The following is a 22,063-nucleotide window of genomic DNA, read 5'->3' as shown; positions in this document are numbered from 1 at the left end:
AAAAGTAATAAAAACTATATCAACATAAAAAAAATGAAATTAAGTAAAATATAAATAGTAGGAGAAACATTTGAGCTTAAATTATTTGGAAAATTATAAATGTTGTCTTGGCAGCTTACCTTAAATAAGTACAAAATGTACTAAAACTGAAACTAGAAATAGAAAAAAAAATAGACAATATAAATAAAAAAAATAGAAATGTTAATTTATTTATAATAAAATTACAAAAATAATAATAAAATCAATAAAACTTTATCTAAAATTGATACAGAAAATCTAAAAATAAAACTTGAAAATAATAAAAAATATAATAGTATATTATACTAAAATAACACAGATTAGTACACTATTACTATGCGCATCCCAGTTTGTGTACATTTTGTGGTATAAACAGTGCAAGTAGTTTGTTGAAAATTCCATTATAGAAGACGTCTCAAAGCATTGCATTTTTGCACATAATAATTTTTTGTGCTACAGACATGATTGTTTGTTCAGATGATGAAGTGTTATTAATTTTCTAAGCAAATACATTTTCACATGGCAGCTGGCAGAAACGAGACTTGAGAGAGGTGCCTGGGACATTTCTAAAGATCTGAATATCGTAGAAACTTAAGGGTGAACTTTTTAGATTTGGGCCACTAAGAAACCGCATAGCAACACCCTGGCAACCAAGCCACCGAGACACATTAACTTAAGGAAATAGCCTTCATAAATCTAGTTCATTAAAATGCTTGTGTGGTGTTGAGGTCCTGCCTCACTCATGCGCAGCGTTAAATAATTTCAGAAAAATGACATGCATCGGATTATCTGCAATTCAATTTCCCATGCAATCCCCTCTGGGTAATGCGCAGTATGAGTTGAGTCTACATGTTAAATGGAGCCCTTCAGTAACACACGGCTCTAAATGAAGCATGCAAATATTTATGCATGGTTCTGCCTCCAGATTTTGCCTTCCCATAAGCCCCTTGGGCAGAGAGAGATAGTGAGTGCTGGAAATCTGGTTAAGCAATCGGATCGTAAGTTCAGACTGGATAGAAATTTGACCATTCTAGTTCACGGCAGTGTTATTTAAAATTATTTAAAAAATTTTAATTTAAATTTTCATTTATTTAAGTTTTAATTTAATATTTAATTGAATATTTTCATCCATTTAAGTTTGAGTCATTTTTAATATTTCTATCAAAAAATAGCTTTACTTTTAGTTCTATTTCAGTCATTTTAATACTTGTTGTATTTCATTAACTTTAGTTAACAACACTGGTTCATAGGATTAGATTCCACTTCAGATGCTGGTTCTTTAGCAATTTAAGATACAAATGCTATGCACACAATATTTCTGTTAATATATTTCAATGTTTTACTTAAACTAAAGAAACTGCGATTGCACAGACGGATTTGAAGACTTGAGCTTTAGCGAGTTGATAAACTGATTCAAAACAAAACTAAATCTGATGAGTTTGAGACTAATTTAAAAGAGCAGACACGTAAGAGTCATAAAAGTCCAACTGCTGGTTGTTTTTGAACTTTGGTTAAGAAGGAAACACTGGCAGAGTGTTTGAGGATGATGTTGAAAATATGATAATGATTAAAAGTAAACACGTTTGTGTTTCAGGGCAAGAATCTGATTCCTTCGGCTGCTGGTAACTCCAGGTTAAACTACACTGTTCTGATCGGTGACGAGCCGTGTGTGTTAACCGTGTCCGAGGCTCAGCTGATGTGTGAATCGCCAGACCTCTCCGGACAACATAAAGTCACTGTAAGTGTGTCATGCGATGATTCCCGTCTTAAAGCGCTCTGATCTCTTTCCCACGACTATCACGCCGTCTCATCCTATGCCTCTTTCTCTCATCCGTGTGTATTGTTCTGCGTTTCAGCCCATGTTTCTCAGCATCAGATTACTGCTGGGAGTTTCTGTCGTGGCTCTCTGGGGTTTTGTGTTGTATTTATTTACACTGAGTTTGCAAAGAATCTGAGACGCAGATCTGTGTTTACATGTAGTCGGTTTCATCTTTAAATAGCTGCAGCACATGCACGTTCAATTATATTTTGTATGAGTTATTAAAACATAACTCCCATGTTTTTTCCGGAGGAGGAGGAGGTCTTCTTCTGCTCGTCATCATCATCATCCTCATCGCATACAAGCGTAAATCCCGTGACGCGGACCGGACGCTCAAACGGCTGCAGTTGCAGATGCACAATCTGGAGTCCAGAGTCGCCCTGGAGTGCAAAGAGGGTAAAACAGCATCATTACTGTACATCACTGCATTCACCAGTGCTCTTTCTGACTTTCTCACTCTTTCATGCTTTGTTTTGCTCTTTTTTTGTCTGCTGCTCTTTCTTTCTTTCTTTCTTTCACACTCTTTCTTTTAATGTTTTCACTCCTTTGTGCTTTCTTTCATGCTTTATTTTCTTCCTTTTGCACCCTTTACACTTCTTTCTTCCACTCCTTTCCCCCTTTGTTTTTCATTTGCTCTCTTGCACTTTTTTTGCACTTTTAATGCTTCGTTTTGCACTTTCTTTTGTGCTTTTTTTCGTGCTTTCTTCCTTGTGTACTTTTTTTTGCTCCTTTTGTTCTTTCTTTCTGTTTCTTTTTCACCCTTGCGCTTTTTCATGTTTTTTCCACACTTTCTTTCATGTGCTTTAAAAAGAGGCAATAAATAACCACAACATCCAGATTGATTAGGTGATTGGCAGCAGTAGCAGACTGGATCAGAAGTTTGGGACCAAAAGCACATATTTCTGATATTAAATATAGATTTATAAGTGTCAGTGTCAGGACCATGTGGTAGAAGTGCTGGTGTCATTCACGGCCATCAGACCATTCATTTTAAAAGCCATCTCAAATCAGAAAGCTCCACTCTGATTGGTTGGCTTTATGCAGCTTCCAGGAGTCAGTGCACACTGGTTCGTATCAGTCCACCAGGGAGCAAAGTTACATTTACAATTTCTAGACTGATACAGTGTAGACTACTACTACTAGTAAAGAACAAGTCACTGGATTTGACATCAAATTTTTGACAGATAGTGGATTTTGACAAGTAGTGGTCAAACAAATAGCAAATAACACATGCTGCAAATAGATATTTGTTTTACATAATATTTACTAAACTATAAGTAAATATTTTGAAAATGAATAAATATGAAACAAATTAACCCTAACTTGTTGAAAAAAATTGATAAAATAAACAGAATTAATAGCAACTTCTTGAAGTAATCATATTAAATCCTATTAAGAAATTGTTCAAAAAATATAAAGCAAGTAAACACTTTAACCAACAATGATATATAACATAAATACACTTGCTGAATATTAAAGCTTAATATAGTGCTTGCCTTTCTGTTACTAATAATAGAAAAGCAAAGCAAATATACAAATATATATATTTAATTTCTTAGTTTACCAGTTCTGTCTAATAAATGATTAGTAAACTAATGAAGACGGACAATCATGTGCATCTCTGCTCAGGTTCTGCTGAAAATAATAGTCCCACTTCCAACTCTTATCAGTCACTCCTTGGAAAAATGCAGATAATTAAAAAACGCAAGATGTATAGGCTGAGGGTGTTGTTATATGGTTGCTAGGGTATTCTGAGTGGTTGCTAGGGTGTTCTGGCTGTTTCCCAGGATGTTGCTATGTGGTTTTTAGGCTAATCTTTGAGCACATCACTACAGACTGAAATTCTGATTGAAGTTCACATTTTCTACAACTTTTTTCTTCTTCTTTTTAGAAGCTTTCGTGGAGAATCTGGAGGTCTTAGCTTCCACTCAGCGGTTTGCACAACACAAAGATTTACTCTTTCTCTTGGTCTCTGTGTTTCCAGCGTTTGCGGAGCTGCAGACTGATATCCATGAGCTGACGCAGGATCTGGATGGAGCTGGAATCCCGTTCCTGGATTACCGCACTTACGCCATGAGAGTGCTTTTCCCAGGAATAGAGGACCATCCGGTGCTGAAGGAGATGGAGGTGAAAGCTGGACACCTGTCAGATTTAATGCATTCGGCTGAACTGTATGGGTCTGTTTACACCTGGTCACTTCATGCGTTTTCTCTGATCCGATAGCTATCCGATCATGAAAAGACCAGGTGTAAACGCTTTTAAATCTGATTGCTCAAACCCCTTCAGGAGGTGGTCTGGGACGCAGCAGGTGTAAACGCTTTTAAATCTGATTGCTCAAACCCCTTCAGGAGGTGGTCTGGGCCGCAAATGCATCTGGTTGTTGAAACCACATATGCAAATTTTACTCCTCCCAAAATATTAAAATAATAAACCCGTGAGAGCATTTTATAGGCTATATGGCATGTTATAGTCAGATAATGCAACACGCATCGCCGCGGATGAGTAGCTGAGTATCTCTTAAGCAAGCCGACGGGCAAACTGCCACAAATGAAACTGAAAGTGAGTCGCAGACGCTCAACACACAATCATCTTCATTAAAAGTAGTGAGACTGACCTATCTTTCCAGTGCTAAATGTCGCGCTCTCTCCTGTTTCGGTCTTTGATCTTGAAATGAGCTGTTGATGAATAAAATAGCATAAAATGCAGCACGTATCTGTTGCTTTCGTTGACATGAGCTCCGTTAAATTTGCATACAGCACGGGAATTGAAGACAGACGTAGACACATTTATGTGGCCAAGTGTAAATGGAAACTAGACAGATATCCGATCAGAGAAAATGCATGAAGTGAGCAGGTGTAAATAGGCCCTATGTTTCTCCGTCTCTCTCAGGTGCCGGCGAATGTGGAGAAGGCTCTGACTCTGTTCGGCCAGCTCTTGAATAAGAAGCACTTTCTGCTGACGTTCATCCGGACGCTAGAGGCCCAGCGCTCGTTCTCCATGCGCGACCGCGGGAACGTGGCATCTCTCATCATGAGCGCCCTGCAGGGCGAGATGGAGTACGCCACCGGCGTCCTAAAACAGCTCCTGTCTGACCTCATCGACAAGAACCTGGAGAGCAAGAACCACCCCAAACTCCTGCTGCGAAGGTACCGCGTGTTACCAGGCATCTGATGGACTTTCTTAAATCTTCCTCTGAATTAAATTGAGGCACAAGCACACGACATAAGATATTAAGTAGGGCTGTCTATTTAACTCGTTAATTTGGTGCTACTGACTGCGTGATGCAGCCTGTTACAATGCAGTAAAATGACTCTAAAATTCAATATGAGGGCAAGAAATGTCATATGATATAGTTTTGCAATATCACACGAGCAATGGTGCTGTTTTTTCCCAAATATTTGCATGATTGCAAATGTGATAAAGCAATAAGCCACGGTTTCACAAAATAAAACAGAGCAAATAAAGTGTAATGATATAAATAAAAACAGTATTCTTCCACCAAACAATGTAGCTCCTCAGAAACAGTTGTGGTTCCAACAAAGTGGTTGCCGAGCAACACACAGAAGTAAACAAAGGTGTATGTTACTTTGTAGAGTAATTCACAACTTCGAACGCAGCTCAACCAATCAGAATCAAGGACCGGAACTCTCCATTTTATAATATAGATTTTTATACAATAGTTCAATAAACAAGAAGTTAGTAATGTTACATTTTAGACACAATATTTTCAATATTGTCTGTTATGCTCGATTTTGCAAATGAAAATATTTCCAATCAAAGCCACAGCAGAAGTGTTGTGCGTCTTTCGTTGCTGTACGAATCCACGTTTTTGCACAAATCGAGCGAGTCAATGATACAGTGTTTCATTCATAGAGTTAAATTTCTGAATGAATCAGCCGTTTAAATGAATCAGTTGAATGAATGACTAAACGACTCACTCATTAAGACACTTGTGGTTTTAGTTTCATATTGAGAGTATCATTACAAAAAGTCATATTTCAATATTCAAATAAAAATGTTAATGCCAGTTATCATCACTATTTATGCAATGTAAAAATCTAAATATTTCTTTCTAAAGCTACTTTTTTGTAATATCTATTCAATGACAATTCAGTTTAACACAGTGACACATACAGTAATCAGATTAATTAATCAGCACATCATGTGATCAATTAGATTAAAATTTTTCATTGCTTGACAGCCCTAATATTAATCTTGCTTTCTGAAAAAATGTAGCAAAATGAAGTGAGTTTATGCTTAAAACAAGCCAATGGGGTCAGAAAAATAAACTTAATTCAAATGGAAAACAAATGTATTTTCTGACTGTATTGGCAGATTTTTTTAAGCATGAACTCACCATTTTTCAGAAAACAAGACTTAATATCTTATGTAAGTTTGCTTCCTAAATAAATATATCTTGGTTGAAGAATGTTTAGATATTTGTGCTGGGAAACAAGACAGAAATATTTTTTGAACTCTAATTGCTTGATGTTCACAAGTTCCCACGTTGCACTTGGTTAGTCACAGTGTTAATGGACATGATGAGGACTTCTAGTTTGACTTCTAGGGGACACATTTGCTCTCCCATCATCGCTCCGTTTCTCGGTTTGCCCTTTCGCGTCCGTGGCTCTGTTTCTGTCAGATGGTGTTACACACCTGAGCACACACTGGTTCCCCGAGGAGCGCTGTGGGAGATGAAGCTCCTGGAGGAGACGTGACAGGAGAAGAGAGATGAAGACTTTAGTCTTGTCTGTCTTGAATCAATATCACAGAAAAAACAAGTCAACGGTTTGTGAAATGTCTTTTTGCATTTCAGTGTTTCATCTACAGTACATCTCTTTGACATCAGCTTTATTTGCAACGGAAGTACAAAGATGCATCCCCAGATCCATTTGGATGTATCTAATAGTAGAATGTTACTAAAGCAATAAGCCCCGTGAAGCCGTGGTTTACAGTGAATTTATAACAGCTAAGGGGCGTTGTTAGACACGACGCGAAGCGGAGTATTCTCAGTATTCTTCCGTCAAACAATGTAGTTCCTCAGAATCAGTTGTGGTTGCAACAAAGTGGTTGCCAAGCAACACACAAAGTAAACAAAGGTGTATGTTTGTAGAGTAATTTACAACAGCTTCGAACGCGGCTCAGCCAATCAGAATCAAGGACCGGTTGATTCTCCGTTTTATAAGATACAATAATAGCATGGGACATTTTCCATTTACTCCAAAATTAAAAGGAAAAAGGAAAAAATTTGCAGAAAGAAAAAGAAGCCTGTTTTTAGAACAATTAATACTCTTTCACGTTGTGACATGATTTGCATGACAATCAAGCATTTCTCATGCTGATTACAGTAGAAATGACTGTATGAAAAGTGGTTTGATTAATCAGTTATATACAAAAATATGCAAATTCTATTCTGATGTATCTGTACCGGCACAGTAATGAGAAATGGTTTAATTGTCATGAAAATAATATCACGATATTGTCTTAAAATGCAAAAAACGCTTTATTTTCTTTAAACAAAATATGGTTTTGCATAATTTTTATTTATTTATTGATTGTTATTTTAGTTATTTAATCTATGTATTATGTATCATTACCACTACTACGACTACTACTAATGCGATATGTATTTATGTATTTATTTATTAATTCATTCATTCATTTTAACTCATTTATAACTATTATTATTAGTATTATTGCCAGACAGGTTTTGTGTCATTCATACCCAAGCGATATTCAGCAATACCTCAAAAATGACGGTTCTTGTCTGTCTGTACTGATCTCTTGTCTAGTTTGGTTTCAGAGTAATTTTTCCTCTGTAGCTTCTCAGTCTCTGTTCCTCTCTCTCACCTGACAAACCTCACCTGAAGATCAAATAAATGTGAGCAGTCAAATCTCAATCTTTCACCGCTCCAGAAACGTTTCCGGCACAATATTCTCAGGTTTTCTTTAATAACTCCTCGCAGCGTGTCGTTCGCGTCGAGCTCTTATCGTTTTCCTCTGCATCGGTCTTAACGAGTGAATAATTCAGCAGAGATGGTAAAAACAAACATATTCCACCAGGTTCCTCGTCTACGCCTCCTCTCGCACGCCGTGAGCAGATTAGCGCTAATAAGGTCCGTTAATTACCAAGCCGTGTAATTAGCCTCATTCCGAGGGACTTGTTTTGGAGGGTTGTTATTGTGCGCCAGGTTTCTGTTTAATGACAGAAGAATATTTTTAATTGGTGTTTTCTTAATGAAGTTTAGTGGTTTGCTTTGCGAGGGAAGAGAGCAGCGCTTTGGTTTGTTATTAATGCAAAATTATTAGCGTGTTTGCTTTGCGCTCGGGTCCTTTGAAGGTTTGAGGGAATAATTCGGCCGCGGCACTTTGATGTTCAAATGGGAGTTTAATACAACATCCCCCGAAAGATGTTGGTTATGGGAATGGTTTTTCTTGTTGTGAGACTTGGGAAATTGGGGAATGAAGAAGCCTTCAAAGCATCTCTCTCTGCTCTTAAAGGTTACCTCAGGGACTCCGACACGCAAGTAAATAAATCCTTGACATTTATTTGTTTCCCCTTCAGGACTGAATCTGTGGCTGAGAAGATGCTAACAAACTGGTTTACTTTCCTCCTCTACAAGTTTCTCAAGGTGAGTGGAAGGAACTGTATGACGATGTTAAGTGATGTTACTCATTATATGGATTCCCTGCTAACAAAAAAGAGGTTTGCTGGTCTTCCACTGGTCTGGTTTACTGGTTTCAAAGAGCTTTTGTCACATGTTATATTTGTTATGTTTGACACAATAATATTTATGCAATTTCAATGCATTTATTTACATGTATACTTTTATGCACTACTGTTTTATTCAGCAGGGATGCATTAAATTGAGCAAAAGTGACAGTAAAGACATTTATAATGGTACAAAAGATTTCTATTTCTGTTCTATTTCTACTCATGAAAAATAAAATGCTTCTCGGTTTCCACAAAAATATTGTGCAGCACAACTGTTTTCAACATTGATAATAATCAGAAATGTTTCTTGAGCAGCAAATCAGCATATTAGAATGATTTCTGAAGATCATGTGACACTGAAGACTGCAGTAATGATGCTGAAAATACAGCTGCGCATCACAGAAATAAATTACAGTTTAACAGATATTCACACAGAAAACAGCTATTTTGAATTGTAATAATATTTCATAATTTTCCTGTGTTTACTGTATTTTTGATCAAATAAGTGCAGCCTTGGTGAGCAGAAGAGACTTCTTTCAAAAACATTTAAAAAGTCTTACTGACCCCAAACTTTTAAATGGTTTTGTATGTTTGTTTGAAAATGAGGTTAAAATGTAGTCTGGTTTCTTTTTAATTTTGATATTTGCATCAACTTTTAGTTTTATCAACTAAAATTATATACCATTACAGTCAGAGTAAAATTACCTAAAACTAATGAGTTATGAGTGCTACAAAATACTGACCAAATGTAAAGGAAATTTTCATCCGCGGACAAAAACGTTGACTGAAACCAGTAAACCACATTTTTTTCTTTACAGGGTCGTGAGTGATTTAATAAATGCAGTGGTTTTTGATTTGCATATTTAAGGTCCAGACACTCTCTGTACATGATCATGTTGCTGTTTAATTGCTGTTTCACCTTGAGTTTGTTTATTGAAATTCAGATACAAGATAGACAGATGTACGTTATCATTCCCGCAGGGGAAGTTCATTATTACAATCTTTAAGAACTTGCATTAATATAAAGCGCTTCCATAACACACAGGAGTGAGGGGCGTTGTGTGTGTGTGTGTGTGTGTCATCTCCTGCTGCTCATTAACAGATGTGTGTTTAATTATCCCCTGTGCTAATGAGCCCAGTGTGGCAGGGCCGGCATATGGATGGGCCGCACCGTCCCGCTACGGATCCCAGTGAGGGACACGAGACACAACAAACATCCAGCAGTGTTTTCACCTGAGAGTGCGAGCGCCGCTGATTAAAGTTGTCTGAGTCTTATACGGTTTAATTACTTTGGGTAATTAGCCATGAGCCTTAAAGAAGCGACTTTTGCGACGCATTTAACTTTAATGTGGCATATTTTCAAACTGGTTCCTGACCACACCCCTTTCTGCCATTGGTCAGATAAACCAATAGCCCCGCCCACACACTCTCACCATTGGTTGAATCAGCTGTGTGAATGTTTTGAAAGCAGCCTTACACATTTTTTTCCTCTGCATATTAAGCTGAGACACAAGAAGGTGTTTTAACCATTATAAAAACACAAAATTTGATTTCATAAAGCACTGATCTTGTGGTGTTTTGCGCTCTCATTTGGGCACATTTGCATCAGACAACAGAGACACACTCTCAGGAGACAGACGGGACTGATAGAACGAAGATGATGATCAAATTAGTGAGACGGAGACGAGAAGAGCAGCAGTTGTGAATGATGAAAGCCAGAGAATGTGTGTAGGAGGAAGAGACTGAGCCAAACGCGGAGAGAGAGGCGTGTGATTGGATGTTTGACACGTATCACGCTCTGAAGTGTTTCTCCAGCTCTCTCCTCCACAGTCATTAGCCTTTTATTAACCCTCCATCGCTCGTCTGTTCGCCTCGGGTCTGTTCACGCGCCCGCCGCTCATTTCCACGTCTAAACAGCAGCTTTTACACGCCTGACGCTCCTGGGAGGTTTTGTCTGATTTATTTTTTAGGAGTTGCACATTAGATCTTCAAGATATTGCTGAGGCAATAAACTCATCTCTAAACTTGTATTTTCACTCCAGCTTAAGCACTAAAGCTGTGGTTTACACTGTAAGTGACCAAAAAGGTAGTCTGTTTTGATAGCAAAATTTGTTAACACTAATTTGTTAATCTAATTTAAATAAATAAAAATATATTTAAAAAATTATTTATTTTAGATAAATAATACTATCATTTTAAATTTATAATTACATTTCTAATTTGTTTACATTTATCATTTTAATAATTTGATTTATTAATTTTTTTAAAAATTTAATCATTTAATCATAACTAAATTTCACAAGTAAATGTAATGAAATTAAAATATTTTAACTAAAACCGATAAATCCCACACACTGCTATAGCTTGCAAATCATATTTTAATACATTTTGGTCATGCAACATTCATCAAACATTGTTTTATGAATATTTGAAATAAAATCCTTTCTTTTCCAACTGAAATCCATTGTCATGCAGTAACATTTACTTTGCATGGTTTAATTTAGATCAGTGAAATAGTAATGGTAAAATGATTTTACATAATGCATGCACATATTTGTGATTAGAAACCAAATATGAAGGCTGAAAACATCTTTGACATAATGGTCAGAAGTTATTGAAATATATAATGAAATAGATAAAATAGGGACTTTTATTAGTAGTTAAATGGGTGAAAGGGAAAGTGAAGTGGCTGGAGTAGATGTGCAACACATCAAAAAATAAAAATGGGGCGTGACGCCGCTAACTGTATGTGACTTGTCTGTTTTGCACTCATTTCATGGTCACATGAGGTGGTTTTGAAAGCGGTGGAGTGCTGTGAAATGGCCAGAATGAAAGCGAGAGGGACGAGTAAAAATATATCCACAAGTGTCAATCACCGGGCAGAGTGGAGAAAATGACCACAATTGGCAAAATTGGAAGAATAGATGCTGCAGACGCAGTTATCCAATGGTGGAAAACTTCTCGATCACAGTTATGGTGACACTTCAGTTATAACGGCCCCTAGGACCAGAAATTGACGTCATTTGGGACGCGTCCTCAGATTGTCCTGCTGTCCACATTGTGTTTGAGAGTTATGGGCCAGTTCTAAACATTTAATTTGCTCAAATCTGACAAATGGGTTTAGAAATGAATTATTTTAACATGTTTTTTTAAGGCCTTTCAAAAAACCCAAATTATCAGGTAAATTGGGATGTATTTGAAAGTCCTTAAAGGGACAGTTCACCCAAAAATGGAAATTCCGTCATCATTTAACTCATTTTAAAGTTGCTAACCAAACAGTTTCTGCTAGCCAATGAGTTCCATAGTATTTTCTTCCATAATATGGAAGTTAATGAGTCTGTTTTAGGACATGAAAATAATCCAAACACTTTATAAATATACTATAAGTGCTTGCATTGAGTGTGTGTTCACGTGTTATTCTGAGGTCTAATCTCACTCTCTATTATCTGTGTGTTCAGGAGTGTGCAGGTGAGCCTCTCTTCATGCTGTATTGTGCTATAAAGCAGCAGATGGAAAAAGGGCCGATAGATGCCATCACCGGAGAGGCCAGATACTCGCTCAGCGAGGACAAACTCATCCGACAACAGATCGACTACAAAACACTGGTCAGTTCTGACTCGAAATCTACAAGGAATGGTTCTGAATAAGTCAGAAACACATCTTTTTATTGCATTTTGTCATAGTTGTCTGTATTATATGGAAGCCCGCAACTGTGTGACTTTTTATCTCCAAATTCTAACTTTTTTGTCTTGCAGTTGTCTTTACATCCCGCAATTCTGACTTTTTTTGTGTGATATAAACTCATAATTCTGATTTATTTCTTTGCTATTCTGATTTTTCTCACAATTATGACTTATTTTCTGAGAGAAGTGACTCGCAATTGCAGGTTATAAAGTCCAATTCTGCCAGAAAAAAAGACTTTTTTCTTACAATTGGGAGTTCACATCACGCAATTCTGAGAAAAAAAGTCAATTATGAGATGTAAACCTGCAGTTGTGAGAAAAAAGTTAGAATTGCGAGATAATAAGCCACAATTACCTCTTTTATTTTTATTCAGCAGCAGAAACAAGCCCTCATAGTATTGCATGTTATAAGTGTTAAACACTGTAATACTTGAATGGATTTGTTTCAGTGAACAGTGTGTGTGTGATTTATTTAAGTGGGAGAGTGTTTTAATACACTCAAATGTGTTTCTCTGGTTTGCAGACGCTACACTGCATTAACCCAGAGAATGAGAACGCAGCCGAGGTCACCGTTAAGTGCCTGAACTGCGACACTATCACACAAGTCAAAGAGAAGCTGCTGGACGCCGTCTTTAAAGGCACACCGTACTCACAGCGGCCCAAAGTTGGAGACATGGACCTCGGTACGAAAATAATGAATGCTGGAAAACCAAGCTGCTTTATTGTGGTTACAGTGTGGTCTACCAGCTTGAACAACATGTTTGACCTTAACCCCACCAGCTGGACATCCAGAAAATGACCATAAATAAAAATTTTTACAGTAGGGATCAGTCGAGAATGTCTAGATTAGACGGCTGATTTTGTGTTTTCTCTGCTCAGAGTGGCGTCAGGGTCGCATGGCTCGTATCATTCTCCAGGACGAAGACGTCACCACTAAGATCGACAGCGACTGGAAGCGTCTCAACTCACTGGCGCACTATCAGGTAACCGCAGTGGCCTCGCCGCATCCTCTGCCTGGTTACTATGGCAATACCTCTACACCCCGCTGCCCAGTAACCATGGCAACCCCTCAGAAAGTTACTAGGTAACAACTGAAGTATTTTAACACGTAGTGCACGAACAGGTAACCATAGCAACATTTTACAAAACATAACCACAAAAGCAGTGTTGGTCAGTAGAGATGCATTGATACCGATATTCATTGATATCAATAATTTTATTATGGCTAAAAATAAGGCTGTGTTCACAAAAAACATGTTTTACTGACACTAAAGAAAGCTGTTATTTTACAAATACTTTTGTACATTGCATACACGAAATCACAGTTTTAAAATCGAATTTATTTAGAATTTGATTGATAGCTGATATGATGAACGGTTATTATATATATTATTTTATTTATTAGTTATAAATATTTGCTCAAAAAAATCTAGAATTTTTAGTTTATCTTCAATGTACACGTTTACTTTGAAGTTTTCATTTTTGTTCACAAAATTTTAATTTTACAAAACAAAATTGTGCATGTTAATTTTTTTTTTTCAAACTTAGTTATACAATATAGAATTTATTTAGAATTTACGGTAATAATATGGTGGTAATAATCAGATAACTGATTATCATTATTGTAATTCTGAGCCGACACAAAGCCATAGAATTTAGAACAAATGTACAAGTTTACTTTGAACCAGTTTACATTTTCATGTTTACAAAATGTAAATTTTACAAGATAGATTTGTACATGTTCGTCTAAACAAAATTAGTTTTACTATATAGAATTAATGGCTGATAACTGATATGATGAATGAAATTATAAGTCAGAAAAGCTGTAGAATTTAGAATCTAGAATTTTTAATGTTAATACTAACATTGAAGAAGTTTTTGTTTAAATTTTTTTTGTAATATAGGATGTTTTACAATATTAAACTTTAAATATCTTTACAAAATTAGTTTTACAATATAGAATTTTCATGTGAATCTGTTTTCAGACATAATTAAAAATGCTGATCTGGTCTGATTCTGATTGTGTCCTGTATTTGTGGCAGAAATAGAGTGACAGTGTCACTGTCTCTCTCTCTGTCGACTAGGTAACAGACGGGTCAGCGATCGCATTGGTTCCCAAGCAGAACTCCGCCTACAACATCTCCAACTCCTCAACGTTCACCAAATCCCTCAGCAGATATGGTGAGAGAGAGAGAGAGAGAGAGAGAGTTCTGCTTCTCTAACGCTAGTGAAGTTCAGAGGAATACGACTGTGCAGAATAAAATCAGAGCATGAAATACTGTATCCAAACGTGGCCTATTGTATAGCTTTTATTTATTTATTCATATATAAGTTCAGTTAAGCACATTTTTTATGTGCTTTTGTCATTTTTATTAGATTTGTTTTTTAGAAATACTTTATTTTTAGTTTCAGTTTTAGTCATTTTAGTGCTTAATTATTTCAGTTAATTGCCAAGTCAACATTCCATTGACAGTGTAACAAACTGGAATTAATCAGCATAAATGTTAACATCTGATAGTTTGAAAAATGAAAAAACTTTTTATTCCACACATTTAAAAAAAAAAAACAGGCAGTATACAGAATATTCTGTGCAGGACGCAGAAAGCATTACCATTGTAGTCTATTTTATTCCAAGCATAGCCTTTCTCTCGGTCTTTTTCTGTATATTTCTCTTTGGTGTGTTTTCTGCAGAAGTGTTGTTGTTGTGTATCCTAATGCTCTGCTCCTCAGTGGGATGAACTCAGCGGTCGAGAACTTCAGACAGAATGGAAAGCATGGATATGAAATCCAAAATCTGTGTTTGACAGTGAGGGAGGAACAGAGAGAAAAGAAACAGTTATGATACATGACTAGGTTTTTATCACTAGATAATATAATCCCTAAGTCACTCGACTCACTCCCCATAAATTTGACTATTTATAATTTTACAATTTTTATAATTTAGAATCTCTCTCAAGTCTTCCTCTCAGTTTTCTACAGTTTGTTTGCGTATTTTTCCCCCAGATTTCTCACCTGCCAAACACCAGCCGACCAAGCCGTCCTCTTTGCAGGGTTCCCTCGGGTCCTTGAAATCCTTGAAAGTTTGTGAATCTGAAAAAAAAAAAATTCAAGGCCCTGGAATGTTTTTGAAAATAAACGTACATAGATACAGGTCCTTGAAAGTTAAGTTTTCTGGAAAAAATTCCTTATTATTCCCTCTGGTCCGCTAATGTGTTATTTCGCCAACACTTCGTGGCCTATGCATACTAGCTTGCTTGATTTACGTTAGTTACGCGCATTTTACGCGTTACGTTAAGTGTTTCCCGCGTGAGATACTTTGTGTTGTATATGGTAAGCCAAAAGAGTCAGAATTAAATTTCTGCCGTTAAATACGGCGTTTTTTACCGTTTACGCACGTTTTTTATGGCGTCTGCTATCGGGACGGCGTATTTGACGGCACTAATGCTGTTTTAAACGCCGGAAAAAACAGCATTTTGTATGTAAATGCGTTTTATCTATAGCGTAATTCTGACTCTTTCGGCTTGCCATAGTTGTGTCACGCGCGCACGAAACTACTACAATGGTACCTTAACGTTTCACAGACACACCGGGAAATTAATGTTGAATTGCTTTGCTTGTTAAGATAATGTTAACCCATGAGGCAAGAAAAACTTAAAAGCATATTCATATATCTTAAAACTTCTGGTTACATGAGCCTAAGCTCTTTTCAATAAAATCCATGCAAAAGTTAATATCAGATCATTTTAGAAGACAGTATAGGATGTACCGAATATACTTCAGTTTCATGCAAAACAGAAATACGACAAATAGAATATCAGATCTCTGTCATATGGCCAAAAATAAATGCTAAAATAAAATAAAATGCTTTTTTTGCATAGTTGTGTTTGACACATGAAAACTGTAACAATGTAACGGTGTAACCTTGATCTCACTTGAAATGTGTCCCCACATTAAGTCCTTGAATTTGAGGGTATTGGACCTGGAAAATCCTTGAAAGGTCCTTGAATTTTAAGTTAACCAAGGTGTGGGAACCCTGTCTTTGTGTCCACAGAGAGCATGCTGAGAACAGCCAGCAGTCCTGACAGCCTTCGCTCGCGGACGCCCATGATCACGCCAGACCTGGAGAGCGGCACCAAACTCTGGCACCTGGTGAAGAACCACGACCATCCGGACCAGAGGGAGGGCGACCGCGGCAGCAAGATGGTCTCCGAGATCTACCTGACGCGTCTGCTGGCTACCAAGGTAAGGAGAGGTGTATTACATACCTGCAGTTATCAAAGGCACCTTGAAAAACTGCATTACATACTTAATTTGCAAAATACTTGCTAAAAAGGAGATTAAGCGTGTTATAGATCATAGATAACATCGTTAAAAATCATGGTTTGATAATACGTCTCATTCTGCAAAATGGAAGGTTGAGTCAGGCGCATTGCATTGTGGGATGTGCTCTGTTGTATACAGCAGATGTAGTAGACTACCTAGAGTACCTACTGCGTACTACATCTAAATAGTATGTAGTATGCCATTGGGAATATGCTCGCATCATTTTAGTATCATTTACACACTAATATAGTATTTATGTATAGTATATATTATCAAAATAATATAGTTGAATTTGTTTATTTTTCTGTTTTCAGTTAAAATTATTTTTGTGTAAGTTTTAGTAATTTTATGGGGTTTTGTATTTTTGTAATGCTGTTGCCATTAAGTTTTTCTTATTTATCTTATTTTATTGGTTTATGCATTAAAGCTGAATTTCTGTTCAGCTTTAATGTATTTTTAGTTTTTAGTTTTAGTAATTTTAGTACACTAACTTATTTCAGTTTGTTGCCAGTGCATGATTTCTAATTTTCTTTCTTTCTTTTTTATTTTTTCCATCTAATATTTATTGTATTTTATTTTTAGCTTTTATTTCAGTGACCAAAAACCAATTTTAATATTTTTTATTTTAGTTAACACTGTCACATGTTTACTTGTAGTCAGAGAAAATCTGTGCAAATCCAAAAAAAAAAAGTATTTTTACTACATTGTCCTGATGTATTACTCAGGCAGGTGAAATCTGTCGCTAATATTCTCCGTCTTGACAAAAAAATGTGGAGTTTTTCATGTATAATTATTCCTTTAAAGAAAATATACAGGTATGCTGTAAATATTTCTGTTCATCACTGGTCCAATGATGAAATGTTATGCCTCTGTTTATTTCCTCGGTGAAAAACAGTGTAAAACATGCCTTGATTCACTGACTCGTCTCTCACAGGGGACACTGCAGAAGTTTGTAGACGACCTGTTTGAGACCATCTTCAGTACGGCCCACCGGGGCAGCGCGCTTCCTCTGGCCATCAAATACATGTTTGACTTCTTAGACGAGCAGGCCGACAGACACATGATATCAGACCCCGACGTCAGACACACGTGGAAGAGCAACTGGTGAGTTTGTGTCTCGAAATCGAGGAGTGCATTAAAGCATGCATGCTTCCTCTGTTGGTGATTGAACGCCGTTCCTCTCTGTCTGCAGCTTGCCGTTGAGGTTCTGGGTGAACGTGATCAAGAACCCTCAGTTTGTGTTCGACATTCATAAGAACAGCATTACAGACGCGTGTCTGTCCGTCGTGGCTCAGACCTTCATGGACTCCTGCTCCACGTCAGAACACAAGCTGGGCAAAGACTCGCCCTCCAACAAGCTGCTCTACGCTAAAGACATCCCCAACTACAAGAACTGGGTGGAGAGGTACGACTCCAATTTCATTTCGCAGGATGGCTCTTGCTCTTTCGAAATAAGAGTTTACACTCAAAAAACTACATGCTACCTGCTGCATCTACAGCGTTGGATGATATATCACATGTTCATAATATATATATTCACAATGCATTATGTATGATTTTGCACTTTTTATCCGAGCAAGTTTCCTAAAGAACAGATCATTAGACTAGTTTTGCATTAAAACACGTTTTTATAGCATTAGTTGGTCAGTTTGATTCAGTTACATAATTAGTTCAAATTATCTGTTTGCATGAATCATTTGATCTTTTAGAATCAACTCAAAAATATTCACAGATGTCTCTAATCTAATCTAATTTTTTAAGAAATATTTATTTTTATCAGTATGTATTTTATATCGGGACAATGAGCTAATTTTTTTATGGCTTCTTTCAGTTAGTTAGTTACAAATAGTGTAAAAATGCCTTGATTATTAAAGCTACTTTTTATTATTAGCTATATTTTAGATCGTAGTGTTTGAGTTATGTGGAGCTTTGGATTTCATTTCATGTAATCTGAAGACTTTTTTTCATCACAAAGTCTCTTCTGCTCATCAAGGCTGCACTTATTTGATGAAAAATTCACTAAAAGCACTGAAATATTATTATAATGTACAACAGCTGTTTTCTATGTGAATATCTGTTAAACTGTAATATATTCCTGTGATCAAAGCTGTATTTTCAGCATCATTCCTCCAGTCTTCAGTGTCACATGATCTTCAGAAATCATTCTAATATGCTGATTTGCTGCTCGAGAAACATTTCTGATTATTATCAATGTTGAAAACAGTTGTGCTGCACAATATTTTTGTGGAAACTGTGATACATTTTATTTTTCAGGATTCACAGCTGAATAGAAAGTTCAGAAGAACAGCATTTATTTGAAACAGAAATCTTTTGTAACATTCTAAATGCCTTCACTGTCACTTTTGAATTGAATTAAAACAATGATTGATATGTTTGATCTGCAGATGGCTGTTAAACTGCTGATCGATGGCTGTGTGTGTGTGTGTTGTGCAGGTATTACTCTGATATCTCGCGGATGCCTGCGATCAGTGATCAGGACATGAGTGCGTATCTGGCCGAACAGTCGCGTCTGCATTTAAATCAGTTCAACAGTATGAGCGCGCTGCACGAAATCTTCTCCTACATCACCAAATACAAGGACGAGGTGAGAACTGAACGCAGCTCAGGCCTCAGAACGCATTTAAATCAGTTCAACAGTATGAGCGCGCTGCACGAAATCTTCTCCTACATCACCAAATACAAGGACGAGGTGAGAGCTGAACGCAGCTCAGGCCTCAGAACGCTCTCCGTCTGCCGTGTCACTGAATTCACTGGGTTTTCTCGTTCTGTGTAGATCCTGTCGGCGCTGGAGAGGGATGAACAGTCGCGCCGCCAGAGACTGAGGGTTAAACTGGAGCAGGTGATCGACACGATGGCTCTTTCCAGCTGATCCGGTCTGGAAACCTCCGTGTGTGTGTTTATACACCAGGACAAAGCCACAACGCTGAATGTAGGTGGTGTAGATTTTGCATTGTTGGACAAAGACGCTCTTTCCAGTTTTGAAGAGACAATGAGGACGTTTGGGACCTCTGATGAAGTCATGTGACCGCGTCGCGAGCCAACGATCGGGACGGATCAAAGGACACGTGTGCGTGTTTACTATGTTTTATTATTTTGTACAAATGTTCTCGACTCGCCGCTCTCTTTGCCACTTGTGTTTCTGCTGAATTTGCACAGTTTACAGAATCAACGAGCAACTGGCTCCATCTCATGAACACGACGTCTCGTTTCGGGTCAGGAAACGCAACGACGCGTCTGTTTTAACCTTTACGTACAGTAGTGTTGACGAAGGTGAATTTGACATTACACAAATGACAAAAAGAAGGAAAAAATAACAAAATATATGAATAAAAATCTTGTCCTGTGCCATGTTTTATTTGAATGTTGTTTAATGCTAAAAAAGGTTTGTGAAGTAGGAATGTGCTTTGATTGTTTTACTATAGAAAAAAAATGATGAAATATTTCATCCAAAAACTACACATTTTTAATTTTGACTGAACTGTATTTTTTTTTTTTTAAAGCAAAGCTTTAATTAATGATTCATCAGATGCTACTCTTGATTTTAGACGCCGAATCAACTCGCTCGGATCATTTCAGCAGGTTCATTCTCTGAAGAAATCACTATGTTTAGTGAGACTGAGTGGAGATAAATGAGTGAAAAGGAGGCCGAGTGAATTGTTTCCGATGCATGAGTCAGTGTTTCTGCGGCGTGTCGATACGCTCGTTCATCAGGCCTTCAGCCTCCGTGATCAGAAAAGAGAGCTGGGCTTTTGTTTTTAATGAGATGGGCCTGATTGATTTCGACTGATCAATCGCTCTGCTTTCATTGAACACTTGAAGAGGTATGTTTTTGTTTTGATACATTTGTTTCCTCTTGAACCTGAGATTCGTCGTTTATGAGCGAATGTTTTAGTGTGTCATAAAGTGGCATGAGCAGGTACGAACTTTAAAATGGACAGAGAGAAAAAGAACAACAGTATCAGTGATGAAATATTCTAGTTTCTCTATTTTATTTATTTTTTTATCGATCTTCCATGTTCTCAATGAGTCTCTTCCGAAGTTTTTGGCCAGTTTCTTATATCAGATTTAACTTATAAAAGAGCCCATGAGATCAACATGTCTATTAGATCTGAGTGCATCATATACTGCTCTACTACTATGACCAAATTAAACTCAAGCTGGTTTGCTTTTAGCATTTAACAACTGCAGTCTTTCTCTTCCAGGAAACCTGACCAATAATATTGATGATCTTGCTATTTTTCTCCAATTAAATACAAGTAACATGGCTAAATAAAAGCTATTCGCTGTTTAAGAGTACCATCCTAACCTCTCTTTTTAATTGGAAATAATATGTCAGCAAAGGAAAACTGAACTAATCCGGCCGTTTTGTGGGGTCCCTAATGCTTATTTTACCAAAATATCAAATTAAAGGCCTGTTCGTACTATGAATGCTGACTATATTAGCATCCTCACCAAAGGACAATAATATTGCATATTCTAAATGTGCACTTCTGATATGTTTTGTGAATGACATTGCAGTGCGCACTTTAAAAAGGAAGATTTTGTTCGGCTGTCATTGTTTTTATTGTTCATGAGCTGAAAAAATAAATTGATCTGAAAGTGCCCTGCTGAAAAAACAATAGACACCATCACAAAAATTGTAATGGTTATAATGGGACTTGTATTTGTTTTAATGGAAACTGTAATGGACCCTGTTGGTCTCTACTGGGAATTGGTCACCTTCCATTGGTGGCTTGTTAAAACCAATAAATCCTAATGGAATATGTCCCAAAACACACTACAGAAAACCATTTTTTAATGGGTTTTAATGGTTAAAAGTTGATGGTTTGTAATGGTATTTGTAGTGGAAACCATTAGAATTTTCTGTGATGGCTCTATTGTTCCTTTTAATGTAGACTGCTAAACATTTTGGTTAAAGCTATCTTTCTTGGTGTGAACAAGCCTCAAAACCAGTTTAATGGTTGCATTGTAACTAAAGTAACCAGCTCTGCTCTGATAGTGATGTCAAAGGCAGGTAGTCAGGTCAGATCATCATCTGACATCGTTAAATTTTGCCCAAAGACAAAAAGAAGAAAAACAGACTTTATATTAACACTGACGTTGAAACTTTGTCGGTTTGGCTCCTGCTCAACTGGTTTGTTTTGACAGATATTACAATCTGATCTACATAATCTTCATGCAATAACCTTGTGCTGTCAGTGGGTTGGTGCACATCTACACTTTGCACAATCAATCCTGTATCAGTTAGTATAGACTGATGGAGGTCGTGTTGGTGTTTTTGGTCAGTGTAACTGCAGCGGACGGGCCGTTGACCTTCTAATCAGTCTGGTTTGACGTCGCATGCTTTAAAATGAGATCCAAACATCTCATGATCGTCCTTCCACTCTTGAGTTCGTCTCTCGACCAGAGAACTGCTGTGGTCAGGACATTTGTGATGTTCTGGACGTCTGGTTTGCGCTTCTTCCCAGGGACTTTCAATGTTTA

At 37.0% G+C, this 22,063-nt stretch overlaps 1 pseudogene; it reads left to right on the top strand.

The window, feature by feature from the left end:
* The window catches only part of LOC107705818 (plexin-A1-like), a 40,953-nt pseudogene extending 20,963 nt beyond the window's left edge, over nucleotides 1-19,990 (top strand).
* The last annotated feature ends 2,073 nt before the right edge of the window (nucleotides 19,991-22,063 follow it).

Source organism: Sinocyclocheilus rhinocerous, unplaced genomic scaffold, assembly GCF_001515625.1.
Source record: "Sinocyclocheilus rhinocerous isolate Xijiao unplaced genomic scaffold, SAMN03320098_v1.1 scaffold2159, whole genome shotgun sequence".
NCBI lineage: Eukaryota > Metazoa > Chordata > Actinopteri > Cypriniformes > Cyprinidae > Sinocyclocheilus > Sinocyclocheilus rhinocerous.
Note: the sequence above shows the minus strand (reverse complement) of the source record. Positions and strands in the feature narration are given on the sequence as shown.